The sequence below is a fragment of the Salvelinus fontinalis genome, chromosome 11 (assembly GCF_029448725.1).
Source record: "Salvelinus fontinalis isolate EN_2023a chromosome 11, ASM2944872v1, whole genome shotgun sequence".
NCBI classification, from domain to species: domain Eukaryota; kingdom Metazoa; phylum Chordata; class Actinopteri; order Salmoniformes; family Salmonidae; genus Salvelinus; species Salvelinus fontinalis.
Genome location: NC_074675.1, coordinates 5,872,026 through 5,894,178, shown reverse-complemented (window position 1 = coordinate 5,894,178; position 22,153 = coordinate 5,872,026).

The window sequence follows — 22,153 nt, the reverse complement described above, 5'->3', positions numbered from 1 at the left end:
TTTGTTTTTTAATAAGTGAAAAAATAAATGTTGGTTAATCGCTCAGCACAACTCTAGAGAGGTTATTGAGCAGAGCAAGTATAGATAAGAGACTATAAGGTGCCATTAGTAAGAGTCCCAAATGGGACCCTATTCCCTATATTAGTAGGGTTGTCACGATACCAGTATCGCGATACTACCATACCAGATTTTCCATGGAAAATAAACAAAACGCGAATTAGACTAAACTCTATGGTCCTACAAAAACCTACTTTATGTAAATTGTGGGTGCTATAGCTTGCAAAATAAACAAAAGTAACGTTAGGTGACAATAAAATGCTGTTGGTTTCTAACATTAGGACTGTTTTCCTCAAGAAACATAAATCTGTTTTATGTTTTGTTTCCTTGCCACGTTACTTGGTGATACCGGTATCATGACAAACCAACCCGACATAGTCCAGTACTTTAGACCAGAGTACTATGGGTCTGCTGCTATTTGGAACGCACTCTCTGACTCCCTCTTATCTCAGTGTTCGACCTCATGGTGAACTAACTGCTGTAACAGGGTTATTTTAACCAATTCGGACTGAAATCTGGTTAAAAACGAGGCCAAGATTTGATCTGCTCATACGAGAGAGAGAGAGGGAGAGACATTTCAAATGTCTTTATTATTTTGGAACTTTTGTGAGTGTAATCTTTACTGTAAAAAATGTTATTGTTTATTTCACTTGCTTTGGCAATGTAAACATGTTTCCCATGTTAATAAAGCCCCTTAAATTGAGAGAGAGAGCGAGAGAGCGAGAGAGAGACATCAAGCATCCTAAACATCAACACCACAGGTAACTTCCACAAGGCTGTGAAATATCTGAGACAAGGTAAGAAGGGCCTTCTACGCCATCAAACGGAACACGGAACTCAACATCCCGATTACGATCTGGCTAAACCAAGAATTCACAAAATGGGACAAACACCAAATTGAGACTCTGCATGCAGAATTCTGCAAAAATATCCTCCGTGTACAACGTAAACCACCAAATAATGCATGCAGAGCAGAATTAGGCCGATACCTGCTAATTATCAAAATCCAGAAAAGAGCTGTTAAATTCTACAACCACCTAAAAGGAAGCGATTCCCAAACCTTCCATAACAAAGCCATCACCTACAGAGAGATGAACCTGGAGAAGAGTCCCCTAAGCGCGCTGGTCCTGGGGCTCTGCTCACAAACACAAACAGACCCCATAGAGCCCCAGGACAGCAACACAATTAGACCAAAACAAATCATGAGAAAACAACAAGATAATTACTTGACACATTGGAAAGAACTAACAAAAAAACAGAGTGAATTGGTGAAGCTATCTGACCCTAAACAGATGCACCTTAGATTCTATACTCTGAATCTTCTTCCCACAATCCTGTGCTTTGTTACCGCAGAGCGAGCTGTGACCGCCCACACCCCGGGCTCCCCTCAACCCGATTACATGCCACATCGCAGAGCCGCACACACACACACACACACACACACACACACACACACACACACACACACACACACACACACACACACACACTGCATTGCTGCACTGCAGAGGATCAGGAAGACTGAGTGGCAGGCGGGCTGGAGGGAGGCAGGGAAGCATCTGACAACGGCTTATAGCCAGGGCCAACAAAAGTCTACCTAGAGTGAACTCACAGCCAGGGCCAACCAAAGTCTACTCAGAGTGAACTCACAGCCAGGGCCAACCAAAGTCTACTCAGAGTGAACTCACAGCCAGGCCCAACCAAAGTCTACTCAGAGTGAACTCACAGCCAGGGCCAACCAAAGTCTACTCAGAGTGAACTCACAGCCAGGGCCAACCAAAGTCTACCCAGAGTGAACTCACAGCCAGGGCCAACCAAAGTCTACTCAGAGTGAACTCACAGCCAGGGCCAACCAAAGTCTACCCAGAGTGAACTCACAGCCAGGGCCAACCAAAGTCTACTCAGAGTGAACTCGCCAGGCCAACAACCAGGCCAACAAAGTTCTCTACACTGAGTGAGTGAGTCTAAGGCCAACCAACGTGTTCACATAGTTATAGCCAGAGGCTATACCCAAACTCTGCCTGTCCTTGGCAAAACAAGACTCCTTGACTTCAACAAACTACCTCTAAAATGTGTCTAGACACTCACTAGTGAGGCATAGCAGTAACCTTGTACAAGTCAGTTCGTATCAACACGTGTTCTTGAGCGTGACAGTAGTAGTCTTGTCCACACCGTATCAACACGTGTTCTTGAGCGTGACAGTAGTAGTGGTGTCCACACCGTCTCAACACGTGTTCTTGAGCGTGACAGTAGTAGTGTTGTCCACACCATCTCAACACGTGTTCCTGAGCGTGACAGTAGTAGTGTTGTCCACACCATCTCAACACGTGTTCTTGAGCGTGACAGTAGTAGTGGTGTCCACGCCGTATCAACACGTGTTCTTGAGCGTGACAGTAGTAGTGGTGTCCACGCCGTATTCACAGGGGCCTGTGTGATGTCACTTTATTCCATCGTGGAACCATCCTTGATGTGTAGAAGTGTCACCCTTATTAAGGCCAGATATTGGTAAGGACACACACAGACACAGGACTACTCCCACGCACCCGTATGTCTCCTTCTTAGCCCTATGGGCCCTGGTCTAAAGAAAAGGCACTCAATAGGGAATATGGTGCAATTTGGGGTGCAGACTGGGCCCACTTTCATACCTGGTTATCCACCAACAGTTACCTTGACATAGTGGTTGAACAGGCTGAGATACAGCTGGGCTTGGGTTTCTATCTCTACTGCGTTCCTCCACAAGAAAGAGTGTGTGAATGAACAGATATGCCTCCTGACTGGCACACGATGCATATTCCCTTTCTCTCAGAGGAGGAATGTCTCTGAAAGCCAACACATTGATCTTTCACCAGCTCTGTACTGCGGTGGCGGACGAGCCAAGCTTAGTCAAGCACAGGGAAAAGTCACGGTGAAATATGAACTCTCAGAGAGAGAGAGAGAGAGAGAGAGAGAGAGAGAGAGAGTGTGTATCTGTGTGTCTGTGTGTGTGTGTGTGTGTGTGTGTGTGTGTGTGTGTGTGTGTGTGTGTGTGTGTCTCTGTGTGTGTGTGTGTGTGTGTGTGTGTGTGTGTGTGTGTGTGTGTGTGTGTGTGTGTGTGTGTGTGTGTGTGTGTGTGTGTGTGTGTGTGTGTGTGTGTGTGTGTGTGTGTGTGTGTGTGTGTGTGTGTGTGTGTGTGTGTGTGTACACTTCTCAAATAGCACTGTATCAGAATATGGTTATAGCCGGTATTGTATAAATCCATACCGGTATACCTGTATCACCCAGACGTACATGAAACAATCCATTACTACGACAAACCACATGAATCAATGTATCTGACCAATAACTAATGAATGAAGGACCCAGTTGAGTCTACAGCTGGACTCATCAACTAGATTCAGCCGAGGGGGATTCTCTTTCTTCAGTGGACGGTCAGGGAGCCGGGAAACACAATTACAAATAATTTGTAGACTGCAAGAAGCACAAACTGATATAATATTTGACTAAAACATAATCCTTGTTTACATTTGTAAATGATCATTATTATGCGTGGGGATATACACTGCTCAAAAAAATAAAGGGAACACTTAAACAACACAATGTAACTCCAAGTCAATCACACTTCTGTGAAATCAAACTGTCCACTTAGGAAGCAACACTGATTGACAATACATTTCACATGCTGTTGTGCAAATGGAATAGACAAAAGGTAGACATTATAGGCAATTAGCAAGACACCCCCAAAAAAGGAGTGATTCTGCAGGTGGTGACCACAGACCACTTCTCAGTTCCTATGCTTCCTGGCTGATGTTTTGGTCACATTTGAATGCTGGCGGTGCTCTCACTCTAGTGGTAGCATGAGACGGAGTCTACAACCCACACAAGTGGCCCAGGTAGTGCAGTTCATCCAGGATGGCACATCAATGCGAGCTGTGGCAAAAAGGTTTGCTGTGTCTGTCAGCGTAGTGTCCAGAGCATGGAGGCGCTACCAGGAGACAGGCCAGTACATCAGGAGACGTGGAGGAGGCCGTAGGAGGGCAACAACCCAGCAGCAGGACCGCTACCTCCGCCTTTGTGCAAGGAGGTGCACTGCCAGAGCCCTGTAAAATGACCTCCAGCAGGCCACAAATGTGCATGTGTCAGCATATGGTCTCACAAGGGGTCTGAGGATCTCATCTCGGTACCTAATGGCAGTCAGGCTACCTCTGGCGAGCACATGGAGGGCTGTGCGGACCCACAAAGAAATGCCACCCCACACCATGACTGACCCATCGCCAAACCGGTCATCCTGGAGGATGTTGCAGGCAGCAGAACGTTCTCCACGGCGTCTCCAGACTCTGTCACGTCTGTCACATGTGCTCATGTGCTCAGTGTGAACCTGCTTTCATCTGTGAAGAGCACAGGGCGCCAGTGGCGAATTTGCCAATCTTGGTGTTCTCTGGCAAATGCCAAACGTCCTGCACGGTGTTGGGCTGTAAGAACAACCCCCACCTGTGGACGTCGGGCCCTCATACCACCCTCATGGAGTCTGTTTCTGACCGTTTGAGCAGACACATGCACATTTGTGGCCTGCTGGTGGTCATTTTGCAGGGCGCTAGGTGTCTTGCTAATTGCCTATAATTTCCACCTTTTGTCTATTCCATTTGCACAACAGCATGTAAAATTTATTGTCAATCAGTGTTGCTTCCTAAGTGGACAGTTTGATTTCACAGAAGTGTGATTGACTTGGAGTTACATTGTGTTGTTTAAGTGTTCCCTTTATTTTTTTGAGCAGTGTATATTGGAACAGATCTACAGATTTACAAAACTAAAATGTATTGGAGCTGATTTGCTGGTGTTTATTTAAAAGAATCTCTGAAAACTTGGAGGAAAATCACCCACGTGCTAAATTCGGGCCCACGGCCCTTTGGGGGAAACCGCGGTCTATGGTGAATTAGGATTTTCTAAGAAACACAACCCCATGCCAGTATGAAGCCATGGACAGTTTACCATAAAGCACGCTAGGTTTCCTACGCCAGCCAATGTGAAGAGATGCTCCTCCTCTCATTATTGACCCAGGTGTTAGGATTCTAATGGGAAATGGAACTAATTTATTTGTCAAAGACAGACAGTTTATTAACTACAAGGTTCTGCTTTAGCTGGTCTATTCTGAATATTAGCCCCACAGAGCTGAAATAGCTGCCGGGTTTGACATGGTCCTACATCCACCATGCAGGTGACAAATATTAGGAATAGGGTGCATTAGTGCACTACTATAGGGAATAGGGTGCATTAGTGCACTACTATAGGGAATAGGGTGCATTAGTGCACTACTATAGGGAATAGGGTGCATTAGTGCACTACTATAGGGAATAGGGTGCATTAGTGCACTACTATAGGGAATAGGGTGCATTAGTGCACTACTATAGGGAATAGGGTGCATTAGTGCACTACTATAGGGAATAGGGTGCATTTGGGACATGACCTTAGGGTGTGTTCTTAAATTCACTCTGAGTGCCAGAGTGGGCTCTTAGTGCGCTCTGGACGTTCGTAAATCCAGAGCGTTTTGCTCTCGGAGCGTTCTGAACACCGGACGTTCTGAACACCGGAGCGTTCGGAACACCGGAGCGTTCGGAACACCGGAGCGTTCGGAACACCGGAGCGTTCGGAACACCGGACTTTCTGAACACCGGACGTTCTGAACACCGGACGTTCTGAACACCGGACGTTCTGAACACCGGAGCGTTCTGAACACCGGAGCGTTCTGAACACCGGACGTTCTGAACACCGGACGTTCTGAACACCGGACGTTCTGAACACCGGACGTTCTGAACACCGGACGTTCTGGCCAAGGAGTAGGGTTGATCTGAGCGTTCTGACCTCACAACGGTAGTCAAGCACCCACAGCTAACTGGCTAACTGGCTAACTGGCTAACTGGCTAGCTACTTCCAGACACAAATGAGAGAACACCTCACTCTGATCATTGTACTCACCCTAGCAGAGCTGGTTGGCTGTTTCCATGTTATCTATACCGTCAGAGACTGTAACTGTGGTGTTGGAAACAATTTAATTACTGGGGATATATGAGACTGGGGGTATATGAGACTGGGGGTATATGTAGAATCAACATGTTATATGAGGTGAGACTGGGGGTATATGAGACTGGGGGTATATGTAGAATCAACATGTTATATGAGGTGAGACTGGGGGTATATGAGACTGGGGGTATATGTAGAATCAACATGTTATATGAGGTGAGACTGGGGGTATATGAGACTGGGGGTATATGTAGAATCAACATGTTATATGAGGTGAGACTGGGGGTATATGAGACTGGGGGTATATGAGACTGGGGGTATATGTAGAATCAACATGTTATATGAGACTGGGGGTATTTGAGACTGGGGGTATATGAGACTGGGGGTATGTGAGACTGGGGGTATATGTAGAATTGTCACGTCAGAGCCACCAACCTTCAGAGATACCATGCTGTCCTGTAAACACATACCATACCAACCTTCAGAGATACCATGCTGTCCTGTAAACACATACCATACCAACCTTCAGAGATACCATGCTGTCCTGTAAACACATACCATACCAACCTTCAGAGATACCATGCTGTCCTGTAAACACATACCATACCAACCTTCAGAGATACCATGCTGTCCTGTAAACACATACCATACCAACCTTCAGAGATACCATGCTGTCCTGTAAACACATACCATACCAACCTTCAGAGATACCATGCTGTCCTGTAAACACATACCATACCAACCTTCAGAGATACCATGCTGTCCTGTAAACACATACCATACCAACCTTCAGAGATACCATGCTGTCCTGTAAACACATACCATACCAACCTTCAGAGATACCATGCTGTCCTGTAAACACATACCACCAACCTTCAGAGATACCATGCTGTCCTGTAAACACATACCACCAACCTTCAGAGATACCATGCTGTCCTGTAAACACATACCATACCAACCTTCAGAGATACCATGCTGTCCTGTAAACACATACCACCAACCTTCAGAGATACCATGCTGTCCTGTAAACACATACTACCAACCTTCAGAGATACCATGCTGTCCTGTAAACACATACCATACCAACCTTCAGAGATACCATGCTGTCCTGTAAACACATACCATACCAACCTTCAGAGATACCATGCTGTCCTGTAAACACATACCACCGACCTTCAGAGATACCATGCTGTCCTGTAAACACATACCATACCAACCTTCAGAGATACCACGCTGTCCTGTAAACACATACCATACCAACCTTCAGAGATACCATGCTGTCCTGTAAACACATACCATACCAACCTTCAGAGATACCATGCTGTCCTGTAAATACATACCACCAACCTTCAGAGATACCATGCTGTCCTGTAAACACATACCACCGACCTTCAGAGATACCATGCTGTCCTGTAAACACATACCACCAACCTTCAGAGATACCATGCTGTCCTGTAAACACATACCACCAACCTTCAGAGATACCATGCTGTCCTGTAAACACATACCATACCAACCTTCAGAGATACCATGCTGTCCTGTAAACACATACCATACCAACCTTCAGAGATACCATGCTGTCCTGTAAACACATACCACCAACCTTCAGAGATACCATGCTGTCCTGTAAACACATACCACCAACCTTCAGAGATACCATGCTGTCCTGTAAACACATACCATACCAACCTTCAGAGATACCATGCTGTCCTGTAAACACATACCATACCAGCCTTCAGAGATACCATGCTGTCCTGTAAACACATACCATACCAACCTTCAGAGATACCATGCTGTCCTGTAAACACATACCATACCAACCTTCAGAGATACCATGCTGTCCTGTAAACACATACCACCAACCTTCAGAGATACCATGCTGTCCTGTAAACACATACCACCAACCTTCAGAGATACCATGCTGTCCTGTAAACACATACCATACCAACCTTCAGAGATACCATGCTGTCCTGTAAACACATACCATACCAACTCTGGTTGCGTGGCAATAAAGTATCTTTTACTGGGCTGGTGTGTGTGTGTGTGTGTGTGTGTGTGTGTGTGTGTGTGTGTGTGTGTGTGTGTGTGTGTGTGTGTGTGTGTGTGACTATGCATTAAAACCTATATTTCACAAATCGTATCCTAGTGTGTGTGTGTGTGTGTGTGTGTGTGTGTGTGCGTGTGTGTGCGCGCGCATGTGCATGTGTGACTATGCATTATAGAAAAGCCTATATTTCATGTCATTCCACCAATCGTACCCCAATACAACAGATAATACATCACTGATGACATCACACTAAATAAATCGAGAATGAATCCTAATTTCATAGCCCTATTCACGAGACAGCCCAGTGGTGCCCCTGGTGTTAAATCATGATGTTAATAGTAAACTGCGCTGTATAATATGCCTACCCTCCGGCTATAATGATCGTTATGCAGACACAGACTTCCTGATATATTCCGTATGACACGGTGCAAGTAATACACGTGCTGCTAAAGACAGGTTTATGCTCGTTTCCACATGTGCAGAGAGAGAGAGAGAGAGAGCGAGCTTGTTCTCCGTTGTTCAAATGGATCTGCTGTTAGTCATCGGGAAATGTATCGGAAGGGTCTTTAGTTGACTGGACACATGGGCTCGGGGTAGGGAATAGGCTACTAGGGAATGATAGCAGTGGATTTAGACAATGACTGAAACGTGATCATTATCCGCCATTCATTACAGTAACATTGCGAACAGAAAGCGCAAGGCAACAGCCTACACTGTTCTCTACTGGACTATATATATATATATGTCTTATTCCTGATGGTCATTACATCGATATGCAGCGGCATAACTTGCAAATAGCACATAGCCAAGACTACAGCAAGGAAACACATAGCCTACACAGGCTACTTCTATGGACAAAACAATAGGCATGGAGCAGGGTGACGTGTGTTGGGGCTACAGGAGCTGGGCGAACAAGTGCACAGCCAATCTGGACGGAGGCCCACCAAACCAACACTACCGCTAAAGACCGGAGTCTCGAGCACCAAGACGAGACCCACTGGCAGAGAAAACAAAAACATGAACTAAAAATAAAAGTTGACACTTGCAAGCTGCGTGTTTGTGAATGAATCCAGCAACGCTTCGGTGCACGCCGCTACTACTGTAGCCTAGTATATATACCAACCGAGCTTGTTCCGGGAAACATGAACGCGTAAAACAACAAGCAATTCCCCGCCGGAACTTTCACTTATTGTGAATTGCCTGGTCGCGGAGTCTACACACCAACACCGCTGAAGGCTCAGCAATCATTTGAGAATCTGTGCGGTTGAAAGCAGGCGCTACGGCGCCAGGCTAAATTAAATAAAAAAGGCTTAGACGGGTTCCTACCTCCTTCTTGGTCAGCCTGAAGACAGGCGGGGATATTCTTCTTCCAACCCGGCATCTTTTTAGCGGTATGAGCATTCAGAAAGTCTCAAAGATAAATCTCAGGCGCATTTCAATCTCAGGAGTAGCCTACAGGTTTCCTTTGCGAACATATACCCCCCACACACTGTCTCCGAGTCTTCTTGTTTTTTCCGTGGCCGGTGTAATTCAACGCCGTGTCTCTCCACCACGGCTCAGCCTCGTTGTGGTGAGCGCTAGGGCTCTGCGAGAGAGAGAGTAACCTATATATAACGGCCTAACGTCCAAAAAACGTGAAGCAAAGGTGCCCTATTCAACATCGAGATATGGAATCAATCTAGATATACAGTGAGGTGGCCAGAAAGGCAACCACAAACTGAATGACTGGTAATTCATCAGATTTGTCTATGATATTATTTTATCGGAGGGTGCAGGGATGGGGGTTTTGGAGAAATGGTCTAGTCTGGACCACGCGGTAAAGGAGCCCTACCCGGTTTAATTGATTAACTTCAAATAAGGGGTGTGGGTGACATTTTCAACTGCACAGGAGCGTCTATAGAGTCCCAGAGTAGTAACACACATTTATCAGAAGAACGGCCGGTATATAATAGCTTGGTTGGCAGTATAGTGGACGGTCATCTTTAGATCCTTTGTTGATGTCCGTGTATCGGCTGAGCCCTCAAGGTTTTTCTTCCACAGCAATACTCTTCTCCCCGCAGACTACATAGTGTGACGTCATACACAACACTACTAACACATTCTAGCTGAGATGTTTTATTAATAAGTTACAGCCTGGTAGTGTTTCCCCAGATCTCTCCTCCAGCAGACTACCCCCAGCCTGGTAGTGTTTCCCCAGATCTCTCCTCCAGCAGACTACCCCCAGCCTGGTCCACTTGATCCATTGCTCGTAGTGCACCTGATTCAACCTAATCAAGGGCTTTTAGCTGGTCTCGCTGGTAGTTCAGGGATAGATTTTAAAACTGAAGTGGAACTGAGTGAGGGTAGTCCATGAGAGGTTTGGGAAACACTGGCCTAGTCGACTGTGATGCTGGTGTGTCTGTAACAGAGTCGGTCATACTGGTGCTATAAATTTATGATTTTCTGTGTGGATAATCCAATGGCATTTCTCTGAGGTTGAAGTCACAGCATGTGTTCTTTATCCTACCACCCCTCTGGCTCAGTGTCAGACTACCTACCACCCCTCTGGCTCAGTATCAGGCTACCTACCACCCCTCTGGCTCAGTGTCAGACTACCTACCACCCTTCTGGCTCAGTATCAGGCTACCTACCAGCCCTCTGGCTCAGTATCAGGCTACCTACCACCCCTCTGGCTCAGTATCAGGCTACCTACCACCCCTCTGGCTCAGTGTCAGACTACCTACCACCCTTCTGGCTCAGTATCAGGCTACCTACCAGCCCTCTGGCTCAGTATCAGGCTACCTACCAGCCCTCTGGCTCAGTGTCAGACTACCTACCACCCTTCTGGCTCAGTATCAGGCTACCTACCAGCCCTCTGGCTCAGTATCAGACTACCTACCACCCCTCTGGCTCAGTATCAGGCTACCTACCACCCCTCTGGCTCAGTGTCAGACTACCTACCACCCTTCCGGCTCAGTATCAGGCTACCTACCAGCCCTCTGGCTCAGTATCAGGCTACCTACCACCCCTCTGGCTCAGTATCAGGCTACCTACCACCCCTCTGGCTCAGTGTCAGACTACCTACCACCCTTCTGGCTCAGTATCAGGCTACCTACCAGCCCTCTGGCTCAGTATCAGGCTACCTACCACCCCTCTGGCTCAGTGTCAGGCTACCTACCACCCCTCTGGCTCAGTATCAGACTACCTACCACCCCTCTGGCTCAGTATCAGGCTACCTACCACCCTCTGGCTCAGTATCAGGCTACCTACCACCCCTCTGGCTCAGTATCAGGCTACCTACCACCCCTCTGGCTCAGTGTCAGGCTACCTACCACCCCTCTGGCTCAGTATCAGGCTACCTACCACCCCTCTGGCTCAGTGTGTCAGGCTACCTACCACCCCTATGGCTCAGTATCAGACTACCTACCACCCCTCTGGCTCAGTATCAGGCTACCTACCACCCCTCTGGCTCAGTATCAGACTACCTACCACCCCTCTGGCTCAGTATCAGACTACCTACCACCCCTCTGGCTCAGTATCAGACTACCTACCACCCCTCTGGCTCAGTATCAGGCTACCTACCACCCCTCTGGCTCAGTATCAGGCTACCTACCACCCATCTGGCTCAGTATCAGACTACCTACCACCCTTCTGGCTCAGTGTGTCAGGCAACCTACCACCCCTCTGGCTCAGTGGGTCAGGCTACCTACCACCCCTCTGGCTCAGTGTCAGGCTACCTACCACCCTTCTGGCTCAGTGTGTCAGGCTACCTATCATCCTCTGGCTCAGTGTGTCAGGCTACCTACCACCCCTCTGGCTCAGTGGGTCAGGCTACCTACCACCCCTCTGGCTCAGTGGCAGGCTACCTACCACCCTTCTGGCTCAGTGTGTCAGGCTACCTATCATCCTCTGGCTCAGTGGGTCAGGCTACCTATCACCCTCTGGCTCAGTGGGTCAGGCTACCTATCACCCTCTGGCTCAGTGTGTCAGGCTACCTACCACCCCTCTGGCTCAGTGTGTCAGGCTACCTACCACCCCTCTGGCTCAGTGTCAGGCTACCTACCGATCACCCCTTGTACATACAGTATTCTCCACATAACTCATCCTATATAACTACGGCTGTACATACAGTATTCTCCACATAGCTCATCCTATATAACTACTGCTGTACATACAGTATTCTCCACATAACTCATCCTATATAACTACAGCTGTACATACAGTATTCTCCACATAACTAATCCTATATAACTACGGCTGTACATACAGTATTCTCCACATAACTCATCCTATATAACTACAGCTGTACATACAGTATTCTCCACATAACTCATCCTATATAACTACGGCTGTACATACAGTATTCTCCACATAGCTCATCCTGTATAACTATGGCTGTACATACAATATTCTCCTCATAGCTCATCCTATATAACTACTGCTGTACAGTTGCGGCCAAAAGTTTTGAGAATGACACAAACATTTATTTTCACAAAGTATGCTGCCTCAGTTTGTATGATGGCAATTTGCATATACTCCAGAATGTTATGAAGAGTGATCAGATGAATTGCAATTCATTGCAAAGTCCCTATTTGCCATGCAAATGAACTGAATCCCCCAAAAACATTTCCACTGCATTTCAGCCCTGCCACAAAGGACCAGCCGACATCATGTCAGTGATTCTCTCGTTAACACAGGTGTGAGTGTTGACGAGTACAAGGCTGGAGATCACTCTGTCATGCTGATTGAGTTTGAATAACAGACTGGAAGCTTCAAAAGGAGGGTGGTGCTTGGAATCATTGTTCTTCCTCTGTCAACCATGGTTACCTGCAAGGAAGCACATGCCGTCATCATTGCTTTGCTCAAAAAGGGCTTCACAGGCAAGGATATTGCTGCCAGTAAGATTGCACCTAAATCAACCATTTATCGGATCATCAATAACTTCAAGGAGACCGGTTCAATTGTTGTGAAGAAGGCTTCAGGGCGCCCAAGAAAGTCCAGCAAGTGCCAGGACCGTCTCCTAAAGTTGATTCAGCTGCGGGATAGGGGCACCACAGTGCAGAGCTTGCTCAGGAATGGCAGCAGGCAGGTGTGAGTGCATCTGCACGCACAGTGAGGCGAAGACTTTTGGAGGATGGCCTGGTGTCAAGAAGGGCAGCAAAGAAGCCACTTCTCTCCAGGAAAAACATCAGGGACAGACTGATATTCTGCAAAAGGTACAGGGATTGGACTGCTGAGGACTGGGGTAAAGTCCTTTTCTCTGATGAATCCCCTTTCCAATTGTTTGGGGCATCTGGAAAAAGCTTCTCCGGAGAAGACAAGGTGAGCGCTACCATCAGTCCTGTGTCATGCCAACAGTAAAGCATCCTGAGACCATTCATGTGTGGGGTCTCAGCCAAGGGAGTGGGCTCACTCACAATTTTGCCTAAGAACACAACCATGAATAAAGAATGGTTCCAACACATCCTCAGAGAGCAACTTCTCCCAACCATCCAGGAACAGTTTGGTGACGAACAATGCCTTTTCCAGCATGATGGAGCACCTTGCCATAAGGCAAAAATGATAACTAAGTGTCTCGGGGAACAAAACATCGATATTTTGGGTCCATGGCCAGGAAACTCCCCAGACCTTAATTCCTTTGAGAACTTGTGGTCAATCCTCAAGAGTCGGGTGGACAAAACAAAAACCCACAAATTCTGACAAACTCCAAGCATTGATTATGCAAGAATAGGCTGCCATCAGAAGTTAATTGACAGCATGCCAGGGCGGATTGCAGAGGTCTTGAAAAAGAAGGGTCAACACTGCAAATATTGACTCTTTGCATCAACTTCATGTAATTGTCAATTAAAGCCTTTGACACTTATGAAATGCTTGTAATTATACTTGAGTATTCCATAGTAACATCTGACAAAAATATCTAAAGACACTGAAGCAGCAAACTTTGTGGAAATTAATATTTGTGTCATTCTCAAAACTTTTGGCCACGACTGTACATTAAGAATCTTGTGGTTAGCTGTGCATGATAATGCAGAATTCTGCCAGTCTATGTGAGTGGACCTCAGCTTGTCATACGATGCAGCAAAATGGGGCCAACACAACACTGAGGCTTCCATCTTGAAGTCAAAATGGGGGTGACACAACACAACACTGAGGCTTCCATCTTGAAGTCAAAATGGGGCCGACACAACACAACACTGGGGCTTCCATCTTGAAGTCTCGATCCTCTCTTAGACAAGACAAGCATAAAACCGCTGTGGGGCAAGAAGAACCTGGCCATTGGTCAGCAGCAATACAGTTCAGTACATAGCACATCAACACCCCCCCTCCCTCCCTCTAACACACACACACACACACACACACACACACACACACACACACACACACACACACACACACACACACACACACACACACACACACACACACACACACACACACACACACACACACACACACACACACACACACACACACACACACACACACACACACACACACACTAACCAGCTTACTTCATGCTTCCGTGAGCATACGGACAGAGGGATACTGAGAGGAGAAGAAACAGGGACATGCTGTAAAGAGGAGACAGGACCACGCTGTAAAGAGGAGACAGGACCACGCTGTAAAGAGGAGACAGGACCACGCTGTAAAGAGGAGACAGGACCACGCTGTAAAGAGGAGACAGGACCATACTGTAAAGAGGAGACAGGACCACGCTGTAAAGAGGAGACAGGACCACACTGTAAAGAGGAGACAGGACCATGCTGTAAAGGGGAGACAGGACCATGCTGTAAAGAGGAGACAGGACCATGCTGTAAAGAGGAGACAGGACCATGCTGTAAAGGGGAGACAGGACCATGCTGTAAAGAGGAGACAGGACCACGCTGTAAAGAGGAGACAGGACCATGCTGTAAAGAGGAGACAGGACCATGCTGTAAAGAGGAGACAGGACCATGCTGTAAAGAGGAGACAGGACCATGCTGTAAAGAGGAGACAGGACCATGCTGTAAAGAGGAGACAGGACCACGCTGTAAAGAGGAGACAGGACCATGCTGTAAAGAGGAGACAGGACCATGCTGTAAAGAGGAGACAGGGACCACGCTGTAAAGAGGAGACAGGACCATGCTGTAAAGAGGAGACAGGACCATGCTGTAAAGAGGAGACAGGACCATGCTGTAAAGAGGAGACAGGACCATGCTGTAAAGAGGAGACATGACCATGCTGTAAAGAGGAGACAGGACCATGCTGTAAAGAGGAGACAGGACCATGCTGTAAAGAGGAGACAGGGCCATGCTGTAAAGAGGAGACAGGACCATGCTGTAAAGAGGAGACAGGACCATGCTGTAAAGAGGAGACAGGACCATGCTGTAAAGAGGAAACAGGACCACGCTGTAAAGAGGAGACAGGACCACGCTGTAAAGAGGAGACAGGACCATGCTGTAAAGAGGAGACAGGACCACGCTGTAAAGAGGAGACAGGACCACGCTGTAAAGAGGAGACAGGACCACGCTGTAAAGAGGAGACAGGACCATGCTGTAAAGAGGAGACAGGACCATGCTGTAAAGAGGAGACAGGACCACGCTGTAAAGAGGAGACAGGACCACGCTGTAAAGAGGAGACAGGACCACGCTGTAAAGAGGAGACAGGACCATGCTGTAAAGAGGAGACAGGACCATGCTGTAAAGAGGAGACAGGACCACGGTGTAAAGAGGAGACAGGACCATGCTGTAAAGAGGACACAGGACCACGCTGTAAAGAGGAGACAGGACCACGCTGTAAAGAGGAGACAGGACCATGCTGTAAAGAGGAGACAGGACCATGCTGTAAAGAGGAGACAGGACCATGCTGTAAAGAGGAGACAGGACCATGCTGTAAAGAGGAGACAGGACCATGCTGTAAAGAGGAGACAGGACCACGCTGTAAAGAGGAGACAGGACCACGCTGTAAAGAGGAGACAGGACCATGCTGTAAAGAGGAGACAGGACCATGCTGTAAAGAGGAGACAGGACCATGCTGTAAAGAGGAGACAGGACCATGCTGTAAAGAGGAGACAGGACCATGCTGTAAAGAGGAGACAGGACCATGCTGTAAAGAGGAGACAGAACCATGTTGTAAAGAGGAGACAGGACCATGCTGTAAAGAGGAGACAGGACCATGCTGTAAAGAGGAGACAGGACCATGCTGTAAAGAGGAGACAGGACCATGCTGTAAAGAGGAGACAGGACCATGCTGTAAAGAGGAGACAGGGCCGAGACAGGACCATGCTGTAAAGAGGAGACAGGACCATGCTGTAAAGAGGAGACAGGACCATACTGTAAAGAGGAGACAGGACCATGCTGTAAAGAGGAGACAGGACCACGCTGTAAAGAGGAGACAGGACCATGCTGTAAAGAGGAGACAGGACCATGCTGTAAAGAGGAGACAGGACCATGCTGTAAAGAGGAGACAGAACCATGTTGTAAAGAGGAGACAGGACCATGCTGTAAAGAGGAGACAGGACCACGCTGTAAAGAGGAGACAGGGCCATGCTGTAAAGAGGAGACAGGACCATGCTGTAAAGAGGAGACAGGACCACGCTGTAAAGAGGAGACAGGACCATGCTGTAAAGAGGAGACAGGACCATACTGTAGAGAGGAGACAGGGCCACGCTGTAAAGAGGAGACAGGACCATGCTGTAAAGAGGAGACAGGACCATGCTGTAAAGAGGAGACAGGACCATGCTGTAAAGAGGAGACAGGACCACGCTGTAAAGAGGAGACAGGACCACGCTGTAAAGAGAAGACAGGACCATGCTGTAAAGAGGAGACAGGACCACGCTGTAAAGAGGAGACAGGACCATGCTGTAAAGAGGAGACAGGACCATGCTGTAAAGAGGAGACAGGACCATGCTGTAAAGAGGAGACAGGACCATGCTGTAAAGAGGAGACAGGACCATGCTGTAAAGAGGAGACAGGACCATGCTGTAAAGAGGAGACAGGACCACGCTGTAAAGAGGAGACAGGACCATACTGTAGAGAGGAGACAGGGCCACGCTGTAAAGAGGAGACAGGACCATGCTGTAAAGAGGAGACAGGACCATGCTGTAAAGAGGAGACAGGGCCACGCTGTAAAGAGGAGACAGGACCACGCTGTAAAGAGGAGACATGGACCATGCTGTAAAGAGGAGACAGGGACCACGCTGTAAAGAGGAGACAGGACCATGCTGTAAAGAGGAGACAGGACCATGCTGTAAAGAGGAGACAGGACCATGCTGTAAAGAGGAGACAGGACCATGCTGTAAAGAGGAGACAGGACCATGCTGTAAAGAGGAGACAGGACCATGCTGTAAAGAGGAGACAGAACCATGTTGTAAAGAGGAGACAGGACCATGCTGTAAAGAGGAGACAGGACCATGCTGTAAAGAGGAGACAGGACCATGCTGTAAAGAGGAGACAGGACCATGCTGTAAAGAGGAGACAGGACCATGCTGTAAAGAGGAGACAGGACCATACTGTAAAGAGGAGACAGGACCACGCTGTAAAGAGGAGACAGGACCATGCTGTAAAGAGGAGACAGGACCATGCTGTAAAGAGGAGACATGACCATGCTGTAAAGAGGAGACAGGACCACGCTGTAAAGAGGAGACAGGACCATGCTGTAAAGAGGAGACAGGACCATGCTGTAAAGAGGAGACAGGACCATGCTGTAAAGAGGAGACAGGACCATGCTGTAAAGAGGAGACAGGACCATGCTGTAGAGAGGAGACAGGACCATGCTGTAAAGAGGAGACAGGACCATGCTGTAAAGAGGAGACAGGACCATGCTGTAAAGAGGAGACAGGACCATGCTGTAAAGAGGAGACAGGACCATGCTGTAAAGAGGAGACAGGACCATGCTGTAAAGAGGAGACAGGACCATGCTGTAAAGAGCTGGGAGGATAAAGGGATGGAGGATGGAGAGGGACAGCCAGATCACATCTTCATTTCTCCATCACCCCATCCGCTACTTTCTGCCCTGTCTGCAGAGGAACACACTGAGTATCTCAGCCCCCTTCCCCTCATTCCCCCTTCTACTCTTGGTAATGCATTGACCCCCAGGGATTGACATCAACGGGAGGTGAACCCACCCCCACTCCTACCCTCAGGCCCTTCTCTTCAACAACCAACCCCCACCCTCTTCCTCTACCTCCTACTTCCCCATTCTAGAGTCTTTAGGGAGAGAGAAATGGAAGAATGTCAAAATGGAAATGGAATGAACTCATGAATCATTTGGGAGCCTGAAAGAGAGACGTAACCTCTGACAAATCTTTACACTTTTAGACCAATCCCTCCTAATCTAACCTGGAATTCCTCACTTCCTCACTTCTGCTTAATATCATCACTAGTCACTAATGTCTTGTCACGAATGTCTTGTCACTAATGTCTTGTCACTAATGTCATGTCACTAATGTGTTGTCACTAATGTCATGTCACTAATGTCTTGTCACTAATGTCTTGTCACTAATGTCTTGTCACTAATGTCATGTCACTAATGTGTTGTCACTAATGTCTTGTCACTAATGTCATGTCACTAATGTCATGTCACTAATGTCTTGTCACTAATGTCATGTCACTAATGTCTTGTCACTAATGTCTTGCCACTAATGTCATGTCACTAATGTCTTGTCACTAATGTCTTGTCACTAATGTCTTGTCACTAATGTCTTGTCACTAATGTCTTGTCACTAATGTCTTGTCACTAATGTCATGTCACTAATGTCTTGTCACTAATGTCTTGTCACTAATGTCTTGTCACTGATGTCTTGTCACTAATGTCTTGTCACAAATGTCTTGTCACTAATGTCTTGTCACTAATGTCTTGTCACTAATGTCATGTCACTAATGTGTTGTCACTAATGTCATGTCACTAATGTCTTGTCACTAATGTCATGTCACTAATGTCATGTCACTAATGTCATGTCACTAATGTCTTGTCACTAATGTCATGTCACTAATGTCATGTCACTAACGTCTTGTCACTAATGTGTTGTCACTAATGTCTTGTCACTAATGTCTTGTCACTAATGTCATGTCATTAATGTCTTGTCACTAATGTCTTGTCACTAATGTCTTGTCACTAATGTCATGTCACAAATGTCTTGTCACTAATGTCATGTCACTAATGTCTTGTCACTACTGTCTTGTCACTAATGTCATGTCAGTAATGTCATGTCACTAATGTGTTGTCACTAATGTCTTGTCACTAATGTCATGTCAGTAATGTCATGTAATGTCATGTAATGTCTTGTCAGTAATGTCTTGTCGCTAACGTCTTGTCACTAACGTCTTGTCACTAATGTCTTGTCACTAATGTCTTGTCACTAATGTCTTGTCAGTAACGTCTTGTCACTAATGTCTTGTCAGTAATGTCTTGTCACTAATGTCATGTCACTAATGTCTTGTCACTAATGTCTTGTCACTAATGTCTTGTCAGTAATGTCTTGTCACTAATGTCATGTCACTAATGTCTTGTCACTAATGTCATGTCACTAATGTCTTGTCAGTAATGTCTTGTCACTAATGTCATGTCACTAATGTCTTGTCACTAATGTGTTGTCACTAATGTCATGTCACTAATGTCTTGTCAGTAATGTCTTGTCACTAATGTCTTGTCACTAATGTCATGTCACTAATATCATGTCACTAATGTCTTGTCACTAATGTTATGTCACTAATGTCATGTCACTAATGTCAAGTCAGTAATGTATTGTCACTAATGTCTTGTCACTAATGTCTTGTCACTAATGTCTTGTCACTAATGTCTTGTCAGTAATGTAATGTCAGTAATGTCTTGTCACTAATGTCATGTCAGTAATGTCATGTCAGTAATGTCATGTCAGTAATGTCAGTAATGTCATGTCAGTAATTGCAGTAATGTCATGTCAGTAATGTCATGTAATGTCTTGTCAGTAATGTCATGTCAGTAATGTCATGTCAGTAATGTCAGTAATGTCATGTCAGTAATGGCAGTAATGTCATGTCAGTAATGTCATGTCAGTAATGTCATGTCAGTAATGTCATGTCACTAATGTCTTGTCACTAATGTCTTGTCAGTAATGTCTTGTCAGTAATGTCATGTCAGTAATGTCATGTCAGTAACGTCATGTCAGTAATGTCATGTCAGTAATGTCATGTCAGTAATGTCATGTCAGTAATGTCATGTCAGTAATGTCATGTCAGTAAATTCAGTAATGTCATGTCAGTAATGTCTTGTCATGTCAGTAATGTAATGTCAGTAGTGTAATGTCCTCCAGCCCCTGAAGACCTTCATTTCTACGCATGTAAACATAATGTTGTTACTTGTAGTCTTGTTCACCAGCCGGCTCTCTCTCTCTCTAACCCTCTCTCTCTCTAACCCTCTCTCTCTCTAACCCTCTCCTCTCCTCTCCTCTCCTCTCCTCTCCTCTCTCTCTCTCTCTCTCTCTCTCTCTCTCTCTCTCTCTCTCTCTCTCTCTCTCTCTCTCTCTCTCTCTCTCTCTCTCTCTCTCTCTCTCTCTCTCTCTGTTATAAATTAATCAAAGACCAGGTTGTACTACAGTCAGATATACAGTGTTATTGCAGGTTAAAGGGTGACAGTCTCACATACACGGTACTCCTTGAATGTAGTGGTCTGATTTTCCACAATGATTATTTCACTAAACACCCAGGACCAAAACCAAGCTTTAGTTAACCCTCTCCTCTCTCCTCCTCCGTCATGTGTCAAGTCAATAACCTGGGAGACGGGGAAGTTTAGAGGGAGGCCAACGATCTGTGGTGCTGTGGAGTTATTGTACTGAACTCACAAAAGCAGCAGTACACAGAGAGGACTGATGGAGACCAAATGTTATCAGAAGATATTGATCCCACCATCTCATCAGTTCAGAGCTCTCTCTCTCTGCCTCGCTCTCTGCCTCGCTCTCTGCCTCGCTCTCTGCTTCTCTCTCTCTCTCTGTCTCTCTCTCTCTCTCCCTCGCTCTCTGCTTCTCTCTCTCTCTCTGTCTCTCTCTCTCTCTCTCTCTGTCTCTCTCTCTCTCTCTCTGCCTCGCTCTCTGCTTCTCTCTCTCTCTGCCTCGCTCTCTCTCTCTCTTTCTCCCTCTCTGTCTCTTTCTCCCTCTCTGTCTCTTTCTCCCTCTCTGTCTCTTTCTCTCTCTCGCTGCCTCTCTCACTCGCTGCCTCTCTCTCTCTGCCTCTCTCTCTCTGCCTCTGCCTCTCTCTCTCTCTGCCTCTCTCTCTCTGCCTCTGCCTCTCTCTCTCTCTCTGCCTCTCTCTCTCTCTGCCTCTCTGCCCCTCTATCTCTCTCTGCCCATTTCTCTCTCTCTGCCCCTTTCTCTCTCTCTGCCTCTCTCTCACTCTCTCTCTCTCTGTCTCTCTCTCTGTAAAAGCACTGGCCATTACTTTCTGTAATAATGGCTTAGGGTCTTGCAACATTGTCCAATTGCTGTGATTGCATTCACCAACTCACAATGATTCCCAATTCAAGAGGTTTAAAGGTAGACTGATATTGTCAGAGATGTTCTGTACAGAGAATCTGCATGATCATTTTGACAAAAACATATTTTCTTAAAATTTCTTTCGACGCACAACGTTTTCAATTTAGCCCTGAAACCTGGAAATATTAATGAACCATGTTATTAGTAGAATAAGACTAAATCCTCGAACAATAACCATGTCATTAGTAGAATGAGACTAAAACCTGGAACAATAACCATGTCATTAGTAGAATGAGACTAAAACCTGGAACAATAACCATGTCATTAGTAGAATGAGACTAAAACCTGGAACAATAACCATGTCATTAGTAGAATGAGACTAAAACCTGGAACAATAACCATGTCATTAGCAGAATGAGACTAAAACCTGGAACAATAACCATGTCATTAGTAGAATGAGACTAAAACCCGGAACAATAACCATGTCATTAGTAAAATGAGACTAAAGCCTGGAACAATAACCATGTCATTAGTAGAATGAGACTAAAACCTGGAACAATAACCATGTCATTAGTAGAATGAGACTAAAACCTGGAACAATAACCATGTCATTAGTAGAATGAGACTAAAACCTGGAACAATAACCATGT